The sequence below is a fragment of the Mustela nigripes genome, chromosome 9, assembly GCF_022355385.1.
Source record: "Mustela nigripes isolate SB6536 chromosome 9, MUSNIG.SB6536, whole genome shotgun sequence".
NCBI classification, from domain to species: domain Eukaryota; kingdom Metazoa; phylum Chordata; class Mammalia; order Carnivora; family Mustelidae; genus Mustela; species Mustela nigripes.
Genome location: NC_081565.1, coordinates 67,068,559 through 67,091,275, shown reverse-complemented (window position 1 = coordinate 67,091,275; position 22,717 = coordinate 67,068,559).

Below are 22,717 nucleotides of genomic sequence, written 5' to 3'. Positions count from 1 at the left end.
GAACACAATGGATTCCACTCTAATGCGATTCCACTCTTTAGGGCTACAGTAGAGATTATTATAAGATGCAATGGGAAAAAGAGAAAGGGAAGGTCAAATCAGCCTGGCCCATGGGCTAACGAAGAAGAAATGCCATCGAAGGTGCTCAAATGGTGTTTAACAATCTGAGCGAGCAATGTGCACAAAGGCCCGGAAGTGTGCACGTGTACTCTACATTGGCCCTACGGTCCTCACCAACATCCTATATGCCAGTTTCTTCTAAAGCAGGAATGGTTGCCACGGCCCTGCTGGAAAATCACTGCAGAATCCTAGGACCGAGACTGGTAACTAACATGGGATCATAAGGTCACGGGGCTCAGTGGATCAAGAATCGAGAAACCTTTTTCTTTTCTTGACTATCAACTCCTCTGACACGTTCCAGTGGAGAATCTTGACAGTTTAGTAGGTTTGCTCCCTTCCTAGAGTCTTAGATTTGAAGGTCATAAGTCGTTTTCCCTGGTCAATGCTGCAATTAGATAGATTTTCAAATATTGACTACTTAGAAACTCAGTGTAAGCATCTGCTATGTAAACTAGTTTCACTTGACCTGAAAATTAAGTTCATTATTTACTTTGAAGTGCATAAACCTAATTTTCTGTCAATGGGAAGAGAAGCAAAGAGTAAGGACAATGGACCACCCTTCTTAGTGCTAAGAAGATCCAGTGTTTTCACAGGGGGATTTATGGAAGGAGTGAGGGGAAGTGAGTAGGTACCCAGGCTTCCTGAAATCAGAGGTGCTCTGTAAACAACAGAAGTCATTGGCTTGAGCTTCTTTTCCCTTTGCCATGGAATTTTGAATTATATGCATTTCTATTGTAATCAAATTATTTTGACCTTGCAAATGAGTGCCAAAAATGTACTGATCCATAGAATGGTTTTTCAGAAGGCTGCTAGCTTTAAAATATTAGGCATCAATTCAAAATTGCTCTGAGTTCGGAGATACTGGTGTATTTCAAAAAACGAAGTCCTTTGTCTGCAGAATTTAAAGGGAAAGATTGATTCTAAGAAACATTTCCAGGAGCTTTTCATACATAATATTTAAAAAGAAGAATTTAAAGAGAGAAAGCCTAAGGAATACTTCGCTGAGCCTTGAACATAGAATATTGAGAAACCCTCACATTCTGTCATCAGGAACGTCGGTGACCTTGCAAAACGGAAAAAGGCATCAGATAAACCGCAGCACTAAGATTCTCCCGTAGGATCATTTCCAGGTAATTTAGACCCCAGGAAGCTTCAAAGAAACGTCCCGAAATCTTGGTTTACACTGCACCAAGCAAAATCTAGAGGGTGTGAGAAGGACAAAAGCTGAACTCTTGGAAGAGAGGAAGCCGATGATTATTTAGCCCTGCTACCCCATTATTTCAGGAATTTCTCTTGTGGAAGTTTGACTGTAGCTCTCTTGACTTTCTCAAAATTGCAGATGACAAAAATAGTCTTTAATTAACCAGCTTACTAAGTATGATAATGGCTTTCCTTCACCTCTGGGCAATTGCCTTGTGCTGGTCTGACATGTGCAGCTCCAAGGTCATTCCACAGTCTTTTGAAACAGTAATTTGTTTACTGCCAGTTTTTGAAAATTTTTATGTTCAAGTAATAAGGGATGGAGCCCCGGGCGTGCGAGGTAGGGGACCTGGCTCCTGAGAGCCCGCAGATTCACCCGAGGGTCCTGACCTGTGGGAAGTATGTCCTGGCCTATAAACACGTCAGAATGACATTACCCGTGTATTTACAAAGCATGGCCCAGAGTGGGTCCATTATGCCTGGTCTAATGGATATGCATTCCTCTAAGTGCTTTTTAAGTTGCGTAGACTGCTCAGCCAATATCCCTTCAGGGTACTGGAATGTTTAACGGCCATAAATAGCAAGCTAGTCCCCCCCAGGGCGATCCTGGTTTGCACTGAGGAACACTGAAGACAGGAGGCACAAGTCCGGTCTGTCTCCTGACACCATGTCGTCCATTTGTCTGAGCCTCTGTTAGCCTAACTTACTCAACTTTCCTAAACTGGAAAGCAGAGAACAAACTAATGTCACCATCCTTCCGTCAGCGGACTATCCATCATTTGACTACCACCCGTCCCAGCCAATGGTTGGCCATCTCCCATCCACTCACACTGTGTTAATTACCTTCCTGCGCTAATTTAATCTGCCCACCACTCCTACCCCAATAAGTTAAGCACTGTTACTATCACCACCTGACAATGAGAAAACCAAGAATGGACATGAAAGAACATGCCCAAAGTTACAGAGGCAGTCCACCTTGGGCTATCATTGACCCCATTGTGAAGAGGCGGAAAGTCAGCTTTGAGAAGTTAAGTAGCTTGCTCAAGGTGACCGAGCTAGTAAGTAAGTAATGCAACTTGAACCAGGCCTGAGGTTCAAGCCGGACCCTTTCCTCTGTGGCATTTCCCAGTGGCATTCTGGGTTTGCATCTTAAAGCCTGCTAGAACCCAGAAAGCTCATCAGAACTGTGTCATCTTCCCTTTGCAAATAGGAGTCTGAACGAGCTTAAGATGAAACAGCTAGTAGTCAGCGAAGTCTAACAGCTCAGAACTTGTCACAGGGTCTCCCTGGGACCCCCGAAACTCTCACCTGATTTCACTCAAGAGAAAAAGATCTAAAGCCTGAAGAAGGTCAGCTGGCATGTGGTTTAAGCATAAAACTTAGCAGCAATCAAAATGTGATTATAGGATAATCCTAACTCTTTAAAAATTAAAACCTTTGTTATCTTTTAGTTTTTCCTTAGCAATTAATATATCACAGTCTTTTGTTTTCAACATTTTTCCTTTCTTGCAACAAGTTCATTATCTAAAATCATCTACCTTCTTTAAAATCAGTAGGAATTTTTCCAGCAAGTGATAATGGACTTGATCTTTTCTAACTATAAATTTCTGTGTATGTGTATGTATGTGTGTTTCTATATACATATATACCCATATGCATAGGTCCAGAGTATTTTCACATCTGGAATAGAGAATTAGTCAATACCGTCAAATGTAAATGCTTTTAAATTCAGACACAGAGATGTTTTACACTAATAATAATATAAGTAATATTTAATCAGAGTTGTTGACCTGTAAATATTCTCGATAAGTATCAGATGGATAAATTATTTGTTAAGCATCCCCTCTGATTAAAAATAGAATTCTCATCTATAAATCTTTAACTTGCATTTAGTCATTGGACTTTTAGTGTGATTGACGATATGGTAATCATATGTAAAATAGTCTAAAACTTTAATATGTGCCAATAAAAATGTGTCCTAAAATATGGGGAGAAAAGAAAGCTTTCTAAAAAAAGATATTCAGATCTTCTTGAGAACTACTCTGAGGTTTAAATAATACACGGCATACTCAGGAAGAAAAAGCAGAAAGTAGTCCACACATATTTAGAACCCTACAATATTTCATGGAGTCCAATTAATCAGTCTTTCCAGCCTGTAGGAATATATATATATATATATATATCCCCTGTTTTCTGATTATTTTTTTAACCGTTGTCCAGAAACACATTTTCAGCCTATTGAAAACTTGAGTGAGAACCCAGATTTCATACTTTCCAGATAAACCGGACATGGAGTCCTAGATCCCAGGTCAGTATTGACCTATGCTGTTGCTGACCTCCAAAAGACAGGATAAAGATGCTTTATATCCAAGTCTGACAACACAACAAACCATGTATTTTTTTTCTACTGGCAATTCCTAAAACAAGAACCACCATGATACAAAGAAATCCTGTTTACTAATGAATGCTTTTATCAATGTTTTATCATGTAGTGGGTCAATAAAAAGGCAGTATAAAAATAAAATAGCTAAAGATATGAGGACTTCCTTTCAGAAATAATTTTCCACCAAAGGATCTACGTCTGCCACCCAGACCAGGGCTGGATCACAGGGGTCTTCCCACACCGAGGAAGCAGTTTCCATCTGGCAGAGGAGCCAGGGTCCTACAATGAGTGAATGCTTCCTGTGCCCCATGGTTTCAAGAAGAGTGTGGCCAATGGGCTCGGTGGCCACTGAGGCAAAGGCTTGAAACAAATAGTGGTAAACCAAGAGCTGCAATGAAACTTGCCCCATCAACGTGAAGCAAAAACTTGTCAGCTAGGCACTTTGGGGCTCAGTAAATGGCTCTGCACCTAGAGGCATTTACAGGAGGCAGATTTTCTCCTCTGCCCTTTATGTTGGACAGTGACTGTCACTGGTTTGTTGTCCATAGAGCTTATGCATTATCTTACACATACTGAGCCCCCCAGAAAGTGTGTAGGAATAGAAGATGCCCCCAAAACTGCCTTTCAAGGCCCTTACCAAACTCACCTTTATCTGTGGGATGTATCTTTATGGCTCCAACCACACTAACCTCTCCTTCCCCTAAACCCTAAAATCATTTCTGACCTGAATCATTTGCATGATGTTTACTACTTACTGCTTCACGCTGGGGTCAACAGTAGATCTCTCGTCACCCACAGCCCCAGGGGAAGAGCCCCCAGTCCTCATTTTGGCAAGTTATACTCATTAGTACCATCAGGATTCATTTTAGGGCTTTGGCTTAAGAGATGTTGTCTTGTTCCTTTAGACTGGAGCCCTGGAGAAATGACCCCCAGGGAGCCTGAGGATGAAGCCAACACAGGGAGATGGACAGCCTAGCTAAGACACAGAGAAATACTGGGGCCTTATGGCTTATTTTGAGTCTTAAATCAAATGCTCAGAGTCAGCCTGAAACTTCCCAGTTACATAAGACAATAAATTCCTAATTTTTTACCCTAGCCATTTTGAGTTGAATTTTCTTTACATGCGTGTGATATTTAATTTCATTTGTCAGCTTGAGTGGGCTAAGGGATCCTCAGGTAATCAGTAAAAACATTATTTCTGTGTGTGTCCCGGAGGATGTTTCCAGAAGAGATTAGCATTTGAACTGTGAGGCTCACAGGGCAGGTTAAGCATTATCCAATCCCCAGTCCAACAAGGGCCAGAAGAGAGGAAAATGGTGGTAGAAGGGTGAATTTGTTCCTTTTGCTTGAGCTGGGATATCCATCTTCTGCCCCGGACATCAATGTTCCTGATTCTCAGGCCTTCAGACTCAGACCAGGACTTACACCATCAGCCTCCGCACTCAGACTGAATTACCAACCAGCTTTCCTGGTGCTCCAGCTTGCAGAAGACAGATCGTGGGACTTCTTGGCCTCTATAATCGCTTCAGCCAATTCCTAGAATAAATCTCCTTGTGTAGGTATGCATGTATGTGTGTATGTGTGGATAGATAGATAGAGAGAGAGATACATACATAATATAGATTAAATAGATAGAGAAATAGGTAGAGAATAGAGAGAGAGCAAGCTAGCAACAGAGTTAGAGGTATATCCCCTTGGTTCTGTTTCTCTGGAGAATCTTGACTGATAAGGAAGTAAAGCAATCTAACTGATTCAAGTGTGCCATGTTTTATCAGTACAATTTCACCTTTTCAAAGGGAGGATAATGTTGAATGTTCCCCTGTGGCCTTAGCCTAGTACAAAGTATGTGGTTACTCAAAATGTGCCACTTCGTTCATTTTCTGAGTTGTTCTATTTCATTTAATACTGAAACTAAGGAAGCATAAATTCATGATGGCCATAGCAAACCCACTTTATGGTTCCTAGAGGCCGGATGCTCCCCAAGTCAGACACTGGTTCTGAATTTGACACCTTGCCTAAAGCTCACCTCTACCACACTATCTGGTTATTCAGAACTCACAGTTCACATCAAGATTGACTTAAGAGATTTTATTTCTATTTTTAAATCAGTATTTTCTTTAAATGTATTAGTGGTCAAATCCTCTGAACTCCAAAATACATACGGGGACATCATAAATGATTCTGGCCATATAATCACTTCTTTCCACAGGTGGGACAGTTAGACATGCAAATCTTTATGGATTTTCCCAGGTAATTTGCTTTATGGAAGGTTGCCCAGTTGAATAATATATCTCCTCCAAATCCTAGGACTAGTCAACATGCAGACACTCTCTCCATAATTATATATTAAAATGTTAATAAAAATCTATAAACTGTGTGTGTGTTCATACATGTATATAGATAGTATGTGACCCCTGGGGGAACTACATGGTGACCTTGGTCAGAGAAACAAGCCATTCACGGGGAACTACATGGTGACCTTGGTCAGAGAAACAAGCCATTCACTTTGCTCCCATTTAAAGCCCACATGCTGTATTACAAATCATTTTCCAGTTTCCCTGAAGCCACAGCCCTTGCTGAATAGAATCACTTTGGCCCTTTTTGTGAAATTTTAACACCTTTGGGCATTTTCATTCACTCATCTGATGTTCATTGGTGTCCACTGTCTCAGGAGGTGAGGTTACAACAGTGAACAAAACCGGCAAGGTTCCAGCCCTCAGAGGGTTTATACTCTAGTAAACATGACAGGCAATAAGTAAACACCCAAGTAAATGGTGAAGATTATTTCAAATAGTGTCAAGTACTTTAAATAGAATGAAACAGGATGACATGAAAGACAGTGACTGGGAGGAATGCGGGAAATGTCACCAGGTGATGTTTTGAGTTGTGATATGCTGCTTGCTCCCATCTGAAAAACAATGTATCTCTTCTTGCCACCAGCCCCCCCAACCACCATGTTAAAAGACCTTTCTCCTGTCAGGGTTAGGGTTGCAGGACATTATCCATTTTATTGGAAATTTCCTGCTCTCTTCTCTTTTTTCCCCTCCCTCTCTCCCTCCCCCCATCCCTTCTTTTCTTCCTCCCTTCTTCCATTTCTTCCGCTGAGAGAGATTCTTTTCCTTCTTTGGGAGGGCCTTCCAGGAAGTCTTGGTGCTTTTTTCCAGTATAATCCTGATTACAGACTTGTGAGCTTTATTTATAAAAATACCCATTGCACCCAGTGATCAGCTCTTCCACACATGGGTAAAAGGTAGCACTTGGCAGCTAGAGACTGAAGACCACACGTACACTGAGCTGGGCAAGAGGGCAGAACTGCTAATGTTCTCCATTTCTCTCTATGTATCTATGTGTATATAAATATAGATAGATAGGTAGATAGATAGATATAGAGATATGAAGATATAATCTTCTATCAAACATAGCCACAGATGTGGTACAAGTGGCTAACCCCTCCTTCTCAAGTTACGGGATGAACATCTCTCTTCAGACAAGACTCCAAGCATGGACTATCTGGAGCACCAGTGCCCTCTCATGGATGAGCTGTGAAGCAACTTCAAAGGAACCGCACAGCCTACTTTTCTCCAAGACACCTAACACAACACACAGCACCTCTCAGCCATTGGCCTCCTTCTCCACAGATGCGGAAGATCACGGTGGGCTGTCAATAGAAGCTAACTTTGCCCGCTCTTCTATTCCCCCCCCAAAAGGAACCTGTCCCTAGGAGGTGTCTCAGTCCTGAAATCACCATGTTTATGTATCATTCTTAGATCTTCCATTCCAGCCCAATATGAATCTTCCTAAGATAATTCACTTTCAGAGACTATGAGTCATTTATCAGAGAGTGAAAAAGGATTTATGTAGCTCCTTAGCAGCATAGTTTGATCTTAAACAAAAGGAAAGACCTTGGGCACATGAGGCAATTCACAGTCCTGGGAGTGGTTCAGGAAGAAAGGGTTCAGCCTTAGAATGGTCTTGACTTACGAATCTAATAGATTCATTATATGGTCTTAATTAACGTTCATGCTAACCCAAAACTGCATATTATCCTGAGATATTTTGCAGGTGACATCAATCTGCACACCAAAGAACCTGGCATATGGTCAGTATTCAATAGATTAGTCCCTTCTTCACTCTGCTATTGCACACAGCACAGTAGCTGTTGTAAGAGGGAATCTGCACAAATGAAGCCATTCTCTCGTGATGCCCAATGAAATAAAAGTAGGGACGTGCACGATGGGAAAAGCAGAGTAGAGAGGAAAATATAATCAAACACTACCATTTCTTGAGTATGACACCAATATGATTCTATCCAATTCTTATTTTTAATTCAACAGCTTCAGAAAAATCTTAGGTTTCTAATTAACGAGAGGCATGTATATCAAGAATCGCGGTATGTTGGGGGCCGCCTGGGTAGCTCAATCGTTAAGCGTCTGCCTTTGGCTCAGGTCGTGATTCCAGGGTCCTGAGATCCAGCTCCGCATCTGGCTCCCTGCTCAGGGGGAAGCCTGCTTCTCCCTCTCCCACTCCCACTCCCTCTGCTTGTGTTCCCTCTCTCTCTTTCTGTGTCAAATAAATAAATAAAATCTTAAAAAGAAAAAAAGAATTGTGGTATTTTTTAACTGAAAGTTTACAGAGACATTTCTTGATAAGCATGTTTGCTAAGGACATTACTCACTTTTATCTAAACTTAAGCTAGCTCCTAACCCCCACATGAAAGAAGCATATATCTCATCAATATGACAGCCGATTTTTTTTATGCAATCTTGAAAAATGGGGTTAAAAGAAGCCAGTATGTCCCCATAAAGCCAAAACTCTGGGTTTGCTGGAGGGCCAGAGGCCATGTCACACTAAGGACAACGTTATTATTAACATTGCTATCGTCCTCCTCATTATTATTGTAGACTGTGATGAAATACACTGGCAGAAGGAGGTCTTTAATGGATTTTTGTAGGACCAGGAATGCCTAAACTCAGGATAAGATAAGAGCCTCTGGGTGGGTTTCACCCCATACAGTTTAGAAGGTGTGCTTTTTCTTCTCTAAGACTGAGAGCCTGAGAAGTCAGCTAACTGTTTATTCCCATAAACATACTGGCTATTTGGCAGGGGGAGCTTTCTTGGAAGTGTCCCAGCAGCAGCAGCAGGAGAAGCCAACTTAAGACTGAAAAGTAAGGTAGGAAATCTACCTCACAGATAATTTATAGGACACTAACTGAGACTTGACCCAAGTGTCTTTCTCATGAAAGTCTTATTTTGAACGACGATAATCATTCAAAAGAATCCCTATAGGGGATCTTTTGAATCCCTATAGGATGCCTGATGATCATGTTTTAGAAATAAGTAACTAGAGATTCTAGGTGGTTAAGTTCCCCAGGGTAACACAGTAAGTGACAGAGTTAGCACCTGAATCCAGAACCCCCACCAGACCCAATCCTAGCAGTCTTTCTACTACTTCCTGCTATCTTTCCCAGGTAGACCAGCAAGACTCTGACTAAGTCTCATGGGCATAACCAGTTACTGCTTACTGGTTATCATAATGTCTTCTGCTTTATTGTGGGTCATTTTAATACCCAGGCAACAGTGAGACTTTTTGCTATCAGCCACATAGCTGAGCTACGTATCCTATTTTTAAAAATATTTTATTTATTTATTTGGCAGACAGAGATCACAAGTAGGCAGAGAAGCAAGCAGAGAGAGAGAGAGAGGAGGAAGCAGGCTCCCTGAGGAGCAGAGAGCCCGATATGGGGCTTGATCCGGGGACGCTGGGATCATGACCCGAGCCAAAGGCAGAGGCTTTAACCCACTGAGCCACCCAGGCGCCCCGGGCTACGTATTCTAATTGTATTCTGCAATTCTCATCATTTTGTGGCCAGTGTGAAGCTCGGCCCATCACTACATAATGACTGGTCATGCATCACAGTTAAAAGTCAAGTCATAATTGCCGTCAGTTAAATCAGTCTTAATTGCTACAAAATCAAGTTACATGTCAGTCTTGACCGGCACCAACATTTCACAAATGAGTCAAGTATTCATTGATTCTTCTACAAAAAATGGTTTCGTAGGGCTCTGACTTTCACACCCTGTAAGTCAGAACTTCCTTAAAGGAGCCACCCTGAGGACCAGAGCCTGTAATCCAGTTTATCTCGCTTGCTGTAGTAGGCAAACTCAAAAGGGTTTATCCCACTCGTTGACTGGTTTGCTTCACTTTGTGAGAAAAAAATGTACCAGGGGACTTTAAGATGGCTGCAGAGACAACATTCCTCTCCACCTCTCTAGGCATTGGACAGCTACTGGGAAACAAAACAGATAAAGTTCCTCTCCACAAGAGTTTATACATCAGGAGATAATATTAATTTAGACCTCACAGTTGTAGGCTGTAAAGGACACAGTTGTCAATTCTTTCAAGGTTTGTTTGTTTAATAAATTCAAGTTCAGGTCTACATTTATAGTTAGGAACTCAATTTCTGACCTGAAGTGGGAACATCCTTCAATATAAATCTTGTTCAGAGCTTACCTAATGACGGCACACTAAAGCTAGATGAGATTTAGAGCTTTTCCTTGCCAATTGGACTTATCTCTCTATCAATTAGCCATACTTAATCTCTCCTCTTTTTTCTTTCTTTAACTGGCTGCCTACCCCTATCTACTTCCTATTCAGGGTTAAGAAGTGAAAGAACGCATGGGATTAATATCTGTCAAGAACTCTGAGTTATAATTCTGGAGAAAATGGTTGTGGGAAAGGAGGACCTCAATGAACTCCTTTATCTCCACCCAACAGGGCCATAGTTAACGGAGACAGGGTTTTTGGCATTTCCTCTTATTCACAAAAAGAAAATAAGGAAGTATATATTCAAACATGTATTTGCTATCTCAACAGAAAGCTCCTTATCTCCCCCTTAGCTGCCTGCCAAGGCCCCAGAGAGTTTCGAGGTCAATGATTATCATCTCTCCATTCAGACACTGTGAATATGTTGACCTTGAAGATTGGACCAAGTCATTCCTAACAGATGTAAATTTGATTGCTCAGTTCTGACCTCAAGTGAGGTCTGGCTTTTGTCTTCATCACTATATTAAGATAGTGATAACCTCCCTGAAGTCATAAAAATTCCCTGATAAGCCTTATCGATCCTGGATTTGAAATTGAACAGATAACCCAAGTGTATTATGGTAAACTTTTAACCTACCCTCTAAGATATATGTCCACCAAAGCTGAGACAAGAGTTCACAGCTTTTGTTTCGTAAAAGAATTCTCCCTCACTTGTTTTTACATTAATTTTTACTGTTTTAAAATTAACACAACCTAGTCTGTCCACGTTGCATTTGTTTTTGCCAGCCTCTGACAAGAGTAAGGATCCTTATAATCAGGAAATTATTAAAAATCCTTCTCTTAGGAAATTTTGCACTGTGAAAAAAACTGGAAGAGAATAGTGAAATATTAAAAATGGTGACATTTGTCGTCTACCTTTAAACAAGTCCTGTAGATTTCAGCCTCATGTCAGAAATGACTCTATTGGTGTAGCTGAAGACACTGAAGTCTCAGGAAATAAAGCCATTCCTTACTATTGAGTTGTAAGAAAAGAGCATGATTGGGTTCATGCTCTTTTTCAAAGAGCATGGGTTCAGTTCAAAGTCAGACTGGGTTCAAATATTGGCTCCACAACTACCAACTGGATATTCTTGGGCAGAAACTCCTAGACAGAGCTGAGTATGCATTTCCTAACAGGTAAGATGAGGGTAATATGCACCTTTTGTTATGAGGATTCAAAAGATCCCCCTTCCTTCAAACATACAAATCACAAAGAGACACTGAAACCCAAGCTTCCTTAACCATCCTCTTAAACCCTAATTAAGAAATAAACTATATATTAACGACACATTTTGTGTGGTTGTGAGAAGCTTCCTAACCTAAAGTAGAGTTATGGTTGGCCAAATGCTGTCAAACTGACAGACACGGGGCTTAAGTAGGAAAATAAAACGTTAAGTAATCGCTAAACTATTTTCCAGAACTGGAAAATCGTGTGCCTTAGAGGCTTGGAACAGATGGACTAAGGTCAGAAATTTGGCTGAGGTGGTAAGGAATGAGATCTGTGTATAGTGAAGCAGGGAAGGTGGGTGTAAGATCTAGAAGGTTCTAGAAGAAGCCACAGACCAAAACAATCCTTGGCCCAGGCCTCCAGCAGCTTTATGTCTGCCAGCCCCTGCATTATTCAAAGCACAATGTCGCCAGAGGTTTCTTGGGGGGGGGGATCCCCCCAAAAAGACAAATCAGGACCACATTCCAAGGTAACTGAATTGACCTTCACCCTCTCCCTTCCTGTTTGCTGATGCTTGAAATTCTTTTAAACTTGAGTGGAACACTTTTCATCCCATAATTACAGCTAAAAGGCTTAAATTTCACAGGCTTATTTCAGACAAGGTGTTGATGAATATGAGTTCCAGTCAAAATACAATCAACCAGTCAACAAGTGTCAGTGACTGGTTATCAGATCTTTTTTTGTGCAAAAGAGGGAAAAGGTGAAGGGGGCAAAGCACTGGTCAGCTAAAAGGAGATCAAAGGTCACCACCAGAGAGAAAGCTCACGGAAAAGAAGTTTTATGTCACAGTTGTGCCTGAGAGGCCTGTTGGCAGCTGGGAGGGGGTAACAGAAGCTGACTGAGCTCTTAAGTTTGGTTTAGGGACATTTTGGGCTTTCAAATCATTGTTTTGGTTTGTTCTGATCAGGCTTCTGCAAGTACCATAAATCTGTTGCAATGATTTGTAAACTACTTTTCTTTTGGTGGTGTTTATTGTTCACGGCACTGGTTTGCTTCGAATTAGGGGAAAAAAAGGAAAAAAAAAAAAAAGAGCTGGAAGAGAGACTCCAGCCCCCATCATCCCATCAGATGCCTCACCTCCCTAGACAACTTAGGGTGACCCAGACCAGTCAGCCAACCCATCATTAAGTCGAGTATTCAGCAAGCCAGTCAGTCAGACTTTCAAACAGACATTCAGTCACTCATTCAGTCAGTTGTTCAGCCAATCAGCACATCAGACAGGCAATCAGTCAGTCAGTCAGTCAGTCCATGTGGAATACCTAATCTTCCTCACCAACCACCTATTTTAAACTCTAATCATTTCTTCTCTTATATTAATTAATACACCCTCTGGTGCAGATTTCAATAAGGATATTTAAAGCGCTAACCATCCTTGAAGTGTTGTTAGTCAGGCTACTTCTAATGCTGGCCAGTCTTCCAAGTCACAGATCGGATTTCACTCACACACATTGCATATATCTACTCTAAATTATTTCAAAAGAAAATTACCATAGAAACAACACACTTGTCTGTCAAGAGGAGACTGGTTTAATAAATTATGATGTAACTCTAAAACAAAATACTGTTCAGCTCTAGGAAAGAATGGGGGCACACACATGTACAGCCATAGAAAAATGGAAAGCTCTTCAGCATTTTTGTCACATGAAAATGGATTAGCGTAGGATGCTAGATATAACGTGCTTCCACTTGAGTGTGAAAGAATTTATGTCCTGTGTATATGCATAAGTATCTCTAGAAAAATATACAAACACTAGATTTTACTGATTAAGTGGGGGTATAATGTAATATGAAGATATTGGGGTGGAAGAGTGATATTTCAAGATTTGCTCTTTGTACCATTTCTAAAATAAGTTCAGTATAAAAGATGAAAATATCAATAGTTTTTTAATATACTACAGAACAGTTTTTTTGATATAAGTACATCTCAGGAAATGTTCACATATTTATTCGTTCTGTTGATGAAGACTGAGGCCACGGACACACCTCATGCCTGCTTTGGGAACAGGGACACTTCTGTCGCTCTTTGTAAAGCTGTCCTCAGCTTGGTGCTGCCCTTCTGTCTCCATGGCTGCACATGCTTTGGCTTTGCAATGGTCACCTGTTCCCACCAATGAGGTCCCCCCATCCATAAACCTCAAAGGCCTCCTGTCCTTGGCAGTGGCCATGTCCGTGTTAGCTCAATGGCTCCGTCTTCTGCCTCACTCACGTCCTGAAGAAAGTACAGGAGAAGTTGCCAAGGAATATGCAATTCTTTCCTCCGCAGTTAAAGGTGAATTCCTTAAGGGCCCAGAACAAAATATACTCAGCAAGAGCCAAAAACAATAACAAGAGCTGTGTTCTTAAAAACACTTCACAATTCACTGAGATTTTTGTTGATGTCATTCTATTGCCCTTAAACTAATTTCAAGGGAAAACTGGTGAACTTTTGTCCTCCAGGAAGTTTTTCTCTATTGCCCCTCCTCCCCCATCCTTCCCTCTCCAACTTCTTTCATGCCCTCCCAATCAAAACACCACTAAGGACACCCCCTGCTAATCGCTATTTTGCTGTCAGGCCTAAATGGGTCAAAACTCCAATCACTAGTGAAACAAGAGGCAGTGTGTTTGGCTCAGATCTGGGAATGTACAAACGCTTGTCTAAGCACCGGTTTTCATATGCTAATATGTTATAGGGGAGCATTCCTGCTGGGCTGGAGGCCACTGACTAGAGCTGACAGACCCAGTTTTCAAGAAGGCGTTGGCTAGGGTAGGGTGAGCAGACTGTCCTCACTTCTACAGACTAGCTGCTCACAGGCCTTGCTGACACATCGACACAGCTTTGGTGGGATGCACGTGGTATTTCCAGAAAATTTTTTATTGGTACCAGATACCTCAAGTATTTGGAGGCTTCACAAAAATCTGGGTCTAACATCCCTTTGTGACACAGATGGCCAGCCAAGACCTGAATCCGTCACAACATTTGCATAAGCCTAGTCGTAACTGCCTCCTTGAGTTAAGGCACGCTCTCCAATTCAACAAGGCCCCAGATGCCTGGCTGTTCTGGGGACTCTATTGCTGAGTGAAAATCGCCTCTCTAAAATCAGTTGTTCAAGACAACCATTTACTTTTACTCCTGATTTTGGAGTTATAGCTAGGTGTTGGCCAGACAGCAGTAATCTGAAGGTTTGATTGGGCTGGAGGCCCAAGATGGCCACTCCCAGGGCTACCGTGGATGCAGGTGATGTTTCCTGGAGGCCCAGCTAGGACTGTAGCTTGGAGGACCCATAGGTGGTCTCTGCAACAGGGCAACTGAGGGGAGTGGGACTTCTCCCATCTTCCCATGTAGCAAGTGACCTAGAGAACCAGGCAGAGCTGCATGGTCTTTACAACCTAGCTTCAGAAGTCATTCTGTTGGCTGACGCAGTCATAAGCTCATCTGGAGTCATGGTGAAGGGGCACAGACTCCCCCCTCACTGTGAGATGTGCACAGAACTTGAGTGTCACTTACTTGATCTACTTGGATCCTACAGACTTTTTTTTTTTTTTAATTTTATTTTTTTATTTTTTATATACATGGATCCTACAGACTTTTGAGGGTAGACCTCACCCTCACCCCTGGAGCCTGAATGAATATTGATAGAAAGACATCTTCCTCTTCCCTTCCTCTCCCTGCTCTCTGTGGGTGGGTGGCGGACAGTATTCACTGGATATCACCCACATGCCATTTCTTTTTCTTACAAATACTTGTAGAGCACTTATGTTGGGCCGGACCCTTTCCATACATTTTCCCAAATTTAATACTCAAAGCAGGACTGTGTGGTAATGTTATCCCCATTCTACAGACGAGAAAACCGAAGTTCACAAATCAAATATTTAGAACGAGGTTGTACAGCTTCCAAAGCATTGATCCAGGATTCTAAACCAGCTGTCACTGAGTGTCACAAGCCAAGAGGGATTATACTTTTTGCTTTGGTCTCTGAGCAATATCTCTATAAATGAGTGGCGACGTACTGCATCTCTAGTCAGAGTAAACAGATTGTCCTCATGAACATGAATCCCCTGGGTCATGACTCAGTGGAGACAATGCACAAGGTCTCCCCAATGAAGGGCAAGGACTAGGAAATTCACAGTTCCTTGTGTTTGTTAGCTGTACCCCGGAAAAAGAAAAAAAAAAAAAACCTTTCTTACACAAGAATCTCTCCCTCACGCCCCACAAACCTAAATAAAGCAGGAATTCTGGCATTTGAGCCTCCAACCACAAGCCTTAGAAGGCAGGCAGGCACACAGATCCGTGCAGCGGGCAGCTTCTCATTTCCCTTCACAGTTTCAGTGGCTGGGAAGAGACATGAAATGAATGGAAGAGGGAGAGACGAAAGTGAGGGGTGGTGAGCAAAGAGGATAGTGTTATCCGCAGTCTGAGAAAAAATAAGATCTGGGCAGAAGTACGGGGAGATATGCCCCAATTTTATTTTTTCTTTAGGTAGGCTCCAAGCTGGGTAGGATTTGAACTCCAGACCCCAAGATCAAGGCCTGAGCTAAGCTCAAGAGTCATATGAGCCCTCCAGGTGCCTCAGAGTATGCCCAGAGTCTAAGGGGACCTGAATGTCTATGTTCTTACACAGGGCCCAGATTCACTGGCTTATTGTCTGGTTGGAGGTTTCCCAGGCTCACCTAAGTCTCCTCTCTTACCAGCTCTTTCTCTTTCTTCCTTCTAGTAATACTGTTTCTTGGCATGAGGAGGAAGGCTACCCTTCCCAATAACACAGGAACCAAGGAGAGGATGAGAATTCATGTTCACTAAGCCCCTGTTAGTGCTGGGCATCTCACATAGCGTGATACTCATTGCAAATCCCAAGTGTAGGAGATATCAACTGTATTTTTTTTTCTCTTCTCTACTTTTCTTTCTTTTTCTTTTTTTTTTTTTAACATATAATTGAGAAATACTGGTTTCAGGTTAACAACATAATGATTAGGTATTTGTATATATTGTGAAATGGTCACCACATGAAGTCTAGTTAATATCCATCACTACACATAGCTACAAATTTTTTTTCTTGTGATGAGAAGTTTTCAGATGTATTCTCTTGATCCATCTCTTGATGGCATAGATGTACATGAAGAGAAAAAATTAATGGCAGCCATCTTTGGAAGTGATCTACCACAGTATGTATCAGGCATTAATATACTTTGAGATCATTTTAAGTTTCCTGAGGACTAGGGAGTTGTTGAAATATTTAAAATGTTTTTTACTATAAAAATAATACATGCACAGAAAAAATAGGCTTGTGCACTGTAATGGTATCAAAGGGAAAGATACAACATAGAAAGTAAACTTTCTTCCCTATCCCACCTCCCAGTTCTGGGGTCTTCCTAAGCTTCTCTTTGCCTATCTCCTTTTTACATCACATACATACATGTAAATTATATTTTTCCAAATATAATGTCATTTTTTAAATATAATATTCCCCAAAACCTGTCCCACCCGCCCCCATCAATCATTGTGCTATGTGAAGATGGTCACCTTTTAGTTTTTAGTTGCTTCTTGAGAGCTAAGTTTTAGTCCCTTAGAATACTTGTTCTTGGCAAACAGTAAGTGCTAAATTCATGTTAACTAAATAGAACTGAATTCATGCATATTCTCACAAACATACATTAGGGTGTCCTTAAAACCCTCTTCTTTTGTACTTTTATTCCTCCCTTTATCCCCCACTTTAATTCCTTTTGGCCTTTCAAACATTTTTTTAAATACAGTAAAATAACCTTAAATATGAGAAGAGATAGAGAAAGGACAAGATGAAATAATGACAAGTCCAAATTATAAAATAATTACTAGGAACTGAAGGACTGCACTTCTTTATATCAACTACGCGAATAAAAAATTAATAAAATTTGGAAAACCCAAGACTGACAGCCAGTTGCTCTCACAAAAAGGTCAAGATCATTTGAAATTAGCATACCAATTCTTTGCTTTCAGATGGGTGAGTGAGAGTCTTGAAAATGCAACTCAACAACCCTTTATTGAACACAGACCATGTAGTAATTGTCTGAAATGTATGCAGGATGATTGTCATAGAGTCATGTCCTTAGAAGAGTCTACGATTTAAAGGAGGAGACAGATACAGAAATGAAGAGTCCAGGGGAATGACGATGGGGCTGGTAGAGAGAGACCAGTGCTAAGGGGGCGCCTGTAGGTATCCTCAGACAATGATTATTATGGTACCACTGTTAAATCCCACCTGGACACAGAGGTTATATTCAGATTGATCATTCTGAAATCTTGCTATGCATATTCCTTTTAAAATATGTTTAGAAAATGCAAGGAAGTCAAATTTAGCCCCAAGGTAACTCTAAAAAACCGCACAGTCAAAATCAGCCATGTTCAAAAGGATTCCATTTTTTACAGCACAGAGAATACAGTCAATGGTATCATAATAACATCGCATGGTGACAGACAGTAGCTACGCTTGCGGTGAGCGTAGCAGAACGTACAGAGTTGTCGAATCACCGTGTCATACGTCTAAAACCAATGCAACTTGGTGTGTCAACTATACTTCAATTTAAAGAATAAGAAAATAAAATTTAAAAGGATACCAATTATCATTATACATATGAAGACAACCTACTAACTTCCAGTAATCATGTCTGAATTTCCAGTCATCAGGAGGAACCATTCTTTACTATCTCTGGGGTCTGAGAGTATTGGACCTTGTCATGGGCAGCCTCCAAAACTGTTCCCTTTCTGAGTGTTACCTTTAATATTCTAGAAGAATCTCTGACAGACTACTAGAAAACCAAAGAGAGTGCTGACACGGTGCAAAATGTTTAAAGCTGCATCTCCTGTCAAGGTTTTCTGGAAGACAATCCAGGTCAAAGGCACATTGTCTGAAACCCGAGGTAGATAACTGCCCAGATTATTCAAGAGGGGTGTACGGAAGCAGGGAGAGGGTGGAATGTTAAGAAAGAAATCAATTAGCGATAAATTTTTATTCTCAGAGTGCTACAGAAAGCAAAAACTTCTGTCTAAGCCTTTGTCTTTTTCAACATGACATCTCCTCCATGAGGTGCTCGTCTCGTAGTTATTCTCTTTATTTCCACTTTCCTGTACAGGACAGCAGGACAGCAGCTTGTAAAAGCTCACCATGGAAAAGGAATATGGAAGAATGAGAAGGGCTGAGCTGAGGCACAATGAAGCAGTAAGAACGATGTGCCCTTGGCATCCTTACTGTTCTTTCAAATGCTTTCCGTACCCGCCTGTCTCAAGATGGCTGTGCCCAAAAGCAGACCATGAGACCAGAGTATCAGTACAAGTAGTTTATTCAGGAGGTGATCCCAAAAGCTCTGTGAAGGGAATAGAGCAAAAAGAAAGGGAATATTATTAGGCAAATTAGCACCAGGACCACCAAAGCTCAACCTAGTGAGGACCCTTATAAAGAGTGTAGAACTTTTTTTTTTTAATAAAGATTTTACTTATTTATTTGATAGAGAGAGAACACAAGTAGACAGAGAGGCAGGAGGGGGTGGGAGGGGGGGGAAGCAGGCTCCCTGCTGACAGAGAGCCCGATGTGGGGCTCGATCCCAGGACCCTCAGATCATGACCTGAGCTGAAGGCAGAGGCTTAACCCACTGAGCCACCCAGGCACCCCAAGTATAGAACTGTTGAGTTCCCCAGCAAGGAGGAAGGAAACCCGGGTATTCATCGACTATCCACCACCCAGCATGGACTGGGCTGTTCCCAGAGGTGTTAACAGCTCAGCTCTTCTGGCCTCCCCATTTGAGGCTAAGAGAATGCCCTCACGTGCAGAGTTGCTAGCTTCCAGTAGGAGGTTGTAGGAATGTCCTAGAATGGTGCCAAGGTCATACAGGAAGGACACAGACAAAGCCCACTGCACCATTCCATTTTTTTATTTGCTCAGGATTTCCAAATTCTCTTCATGTCTTTCTCTCCTTCTCCCAGCTTACTAAAGTTCGACGTCCTTTCTTCTGTAAAGGGAAGAGAGTTTGGACGTGGTGAGTAAAAGAATAGTTGAGCGTGTAGTGATATTAAAAAACCTGGCTAAGAATTATTTTGATGAGATTTAGGTCATAGGGGAGGGTTCCTACAGAATGGATGGGACTTCAGGGGGAAATTCTTGTCTTATATTTGTACTAAATAACTGCTTTGATTAACAATAATGACTAATGGGAATGATGCAGTGAGACTTGTTTCTGCTTGTCTCCTTATACCACAGACCAATATCTGCCTAATGTCTCAGGTAAGAAAAGAAAAATCAGTAAATTGATACAACGTGTTTTGTTTAAGCCTTCTACTCCCAAAGCAAATTTTTTCGTGAAGAACTTAAATTGAACTGGGGCCTCATGTGAGCCAGTCTTGTGATGGTGTCTTATTAAAAGAAACACTTGGTTGTTTCTATATACCAGACAAAAAGTAACTCAAACACTTCAAATCTTTGCCGAGTCTATTAAACTTTTGCACAGAAAAGCATTTTTACAATTTTCTCTCCCCATCTCTCTGCCTTCTCAGTATCACTTGCAGGCAACTATGCTGTTCCCCCCAATTTTCCCCCACTTGTCACTTCCCACCCCTCAGAACTCTCCTACTTTCAGTCCCCATAACTTGTATCTCTCCCCCCTCCTCCTGCCTTTTTCTTGGTACAGTCTACTAAGAGTGTTTATCATCTCTGGGTCTTTTGTTATTGTTGTTCTTTTTTTGCCATTGCATGTCATCTCTACAACAAAGCCTACCCTGAAGCATCTGTTGTTCTCTCTAGGATCCGTAGTGAGATATATGTGTGCTGGGAGGGGGAGGATGTAGTGTATGGAGTGTGAAAGGTAGTGAATACTGACTTCGAGATTAACAACTCTGCTCTTGTCTTGCTCTACGCGTCTATCCATCTGTGTTTACCTATGTCTATCTATTGAAAAAGGACTAAATGAACAAGAGAGTTCCTTGTTACTTGTCACTTCAACCTTCCCCATCTTTTCTTCCTTTTTGCCCGCTACCACTTCTACCTTATGAATTTTGATTAGCCAATAAACTGCAAGACTTGCATAAACAGGTCTTGGGAAATCTTGTTCTGGTGGTTATTAAGAAGGAGCACAAAATGGGAATGACTCCCAGCCCTGAGTTTTGGTTGAAGTTGCAAATTGCTGCCTTAGCCAAAATGGCAAAACTGAACTAGGGACTCAACGTTGCTAATTCTCAACCTTATTAATCAACTTTGCTTGACCCTGCTTCCAATGGGGAGTCACCAGGTGTTTGGGTGCTCCCTGAATCAAGGAATCCACTAGACAAAGCACTACCGACCTTTATTTGAGTTCCCTAAATCATTTTCTTTTGACTTTATCTCTGCACACAGTATGTACACACACATATCCATATGATATATATAAAGACAAATTAAGATTAAGTTATAAAGCACTTTCATATTCACTCTACTAACAAAATGCCGACAATCTTATGAGGTAAATGTGAGTATGAGTTGTCTTCTTTATTCTATAAGGGAGAAAATTAAAGTTCAAAGGACTTAGATGGGTTAGCCCATGGTCACAGAGCTTGTCAACTATATATTCAAACCTGAGCCGCCAAGTCCTCTGCATTTCACTATAGCACATCTGAGCATTCCACGGTACTTTCAAGGATTCTCAAAGGACTTTGTCTGCCACTCCTTATCCTCCACACCAAAGAAAACCCTAAAATCCAGGACAAAATGAGGACAATCCAGTGTCTTAGTATCAACAGTCAAACTCTGTGTTAAGCTCTACATGTGTAATGGTGATAAAGTTTGTGTTTGCATGATTTGTGATCGTATATAATCTTTTCTCATTGTAGAAAAGTCGAAATTGCAGAAAATTGCAAAGACAAAACTCACCTTTGACTTAATTAAATTTCATAATCACTGTCAACAGTCAGTGTGTATCTTTCATAAACATATATTTTCTTGAATGTTAACACTCGATATCAGAACAAGACATAGACACTTATAGGAGAGGACAATGATAAGCCAGTTTCACTCACGAAGAGCAACATAAAATTCTAACTAAAATATTATCAAGCTGAATTGTGCAATTTATAGATAAGATAATATACATTGTGGCTGAACTGATTTATTCCAGAAATTTGGTTAGAATTGATATTATACAAGTTGCTATTGCAGTGTGCCATATTAAAAGTTTGTTTTTTTAAGAAGAAAGTATGATCTCAGTAGACCCAGAAAAAGCAGTCAAAAATTAACATTCATTCATGAGAGAAATATGAAAGTAAAAAGAGAAGGAAACTTCCCTAATCTGACAGAATGTATTTCCCATAAATATCACATGCAATAGTGAAATATTAAAATCATTCTCTTTTCTATGAGAAATAATACCAGGATGACTGTTTCTCTTCAATATTTTGTTGGAGGCTCTACCAGCACAGCAGGAAAAGAGAGAGATACAAACATAAACCAAGTGGAAAGGAACAAACTGTCACTATTTACATATAATTGTCTGCCTAGAAAACTCAACAGAGACTACAGAGAAACATATTAGAATAACTAGAGAATTTAGCAAAATCTCTACATGTAAGTTTAATATGTGAAAGACGAATGCATTTCTATACATCAACAGCAATTAGAATGTCTAATTTCAAAAATTAGAATGGTGCCAAAGGCCTTAAAAGACACCTCATTAAAAAAGAGATACAGATGACAAGCATGTGAAAAGATGCACCACATCATATGTCATCAGAGAAATGCAAATTTAAAAATTAAAATAATCATCTGTAGACTATAGTTGCTACACTTATAAGAATGGCAAATATCCAAAACATTGACAACACCAAATACTAGTGAAGATGTGGGGCAACAGGCATTCTCAATCACTACTGCTGGGAATGAAAACTGGTGCAGCCATTTTGAAAAACAATATGGCAGCTTCTTACAAAACTAAGCATACTTTTACTATACAATCATGCTCCAGCAATCATGCTCCTAGGTTTTTACCCAAAGGAGTTGAACACTATGTCCACACAAAAACATGTACAGAGATGTTTATAGCAACTATATTCATAATTTCCAAAAATTGGAAGCAACAAACATGTCCTTCAGTAGGTGCATATCCAGACAATAGACTATGGTTAATTACTGAAAAGAAATGAGCCATAAAAGATACGGCTTAGTAATGCATATTACTAAGTGGAAGAAACCATTCTAAAGGTTACATACTCTATAATTCTAAATATATGATATTC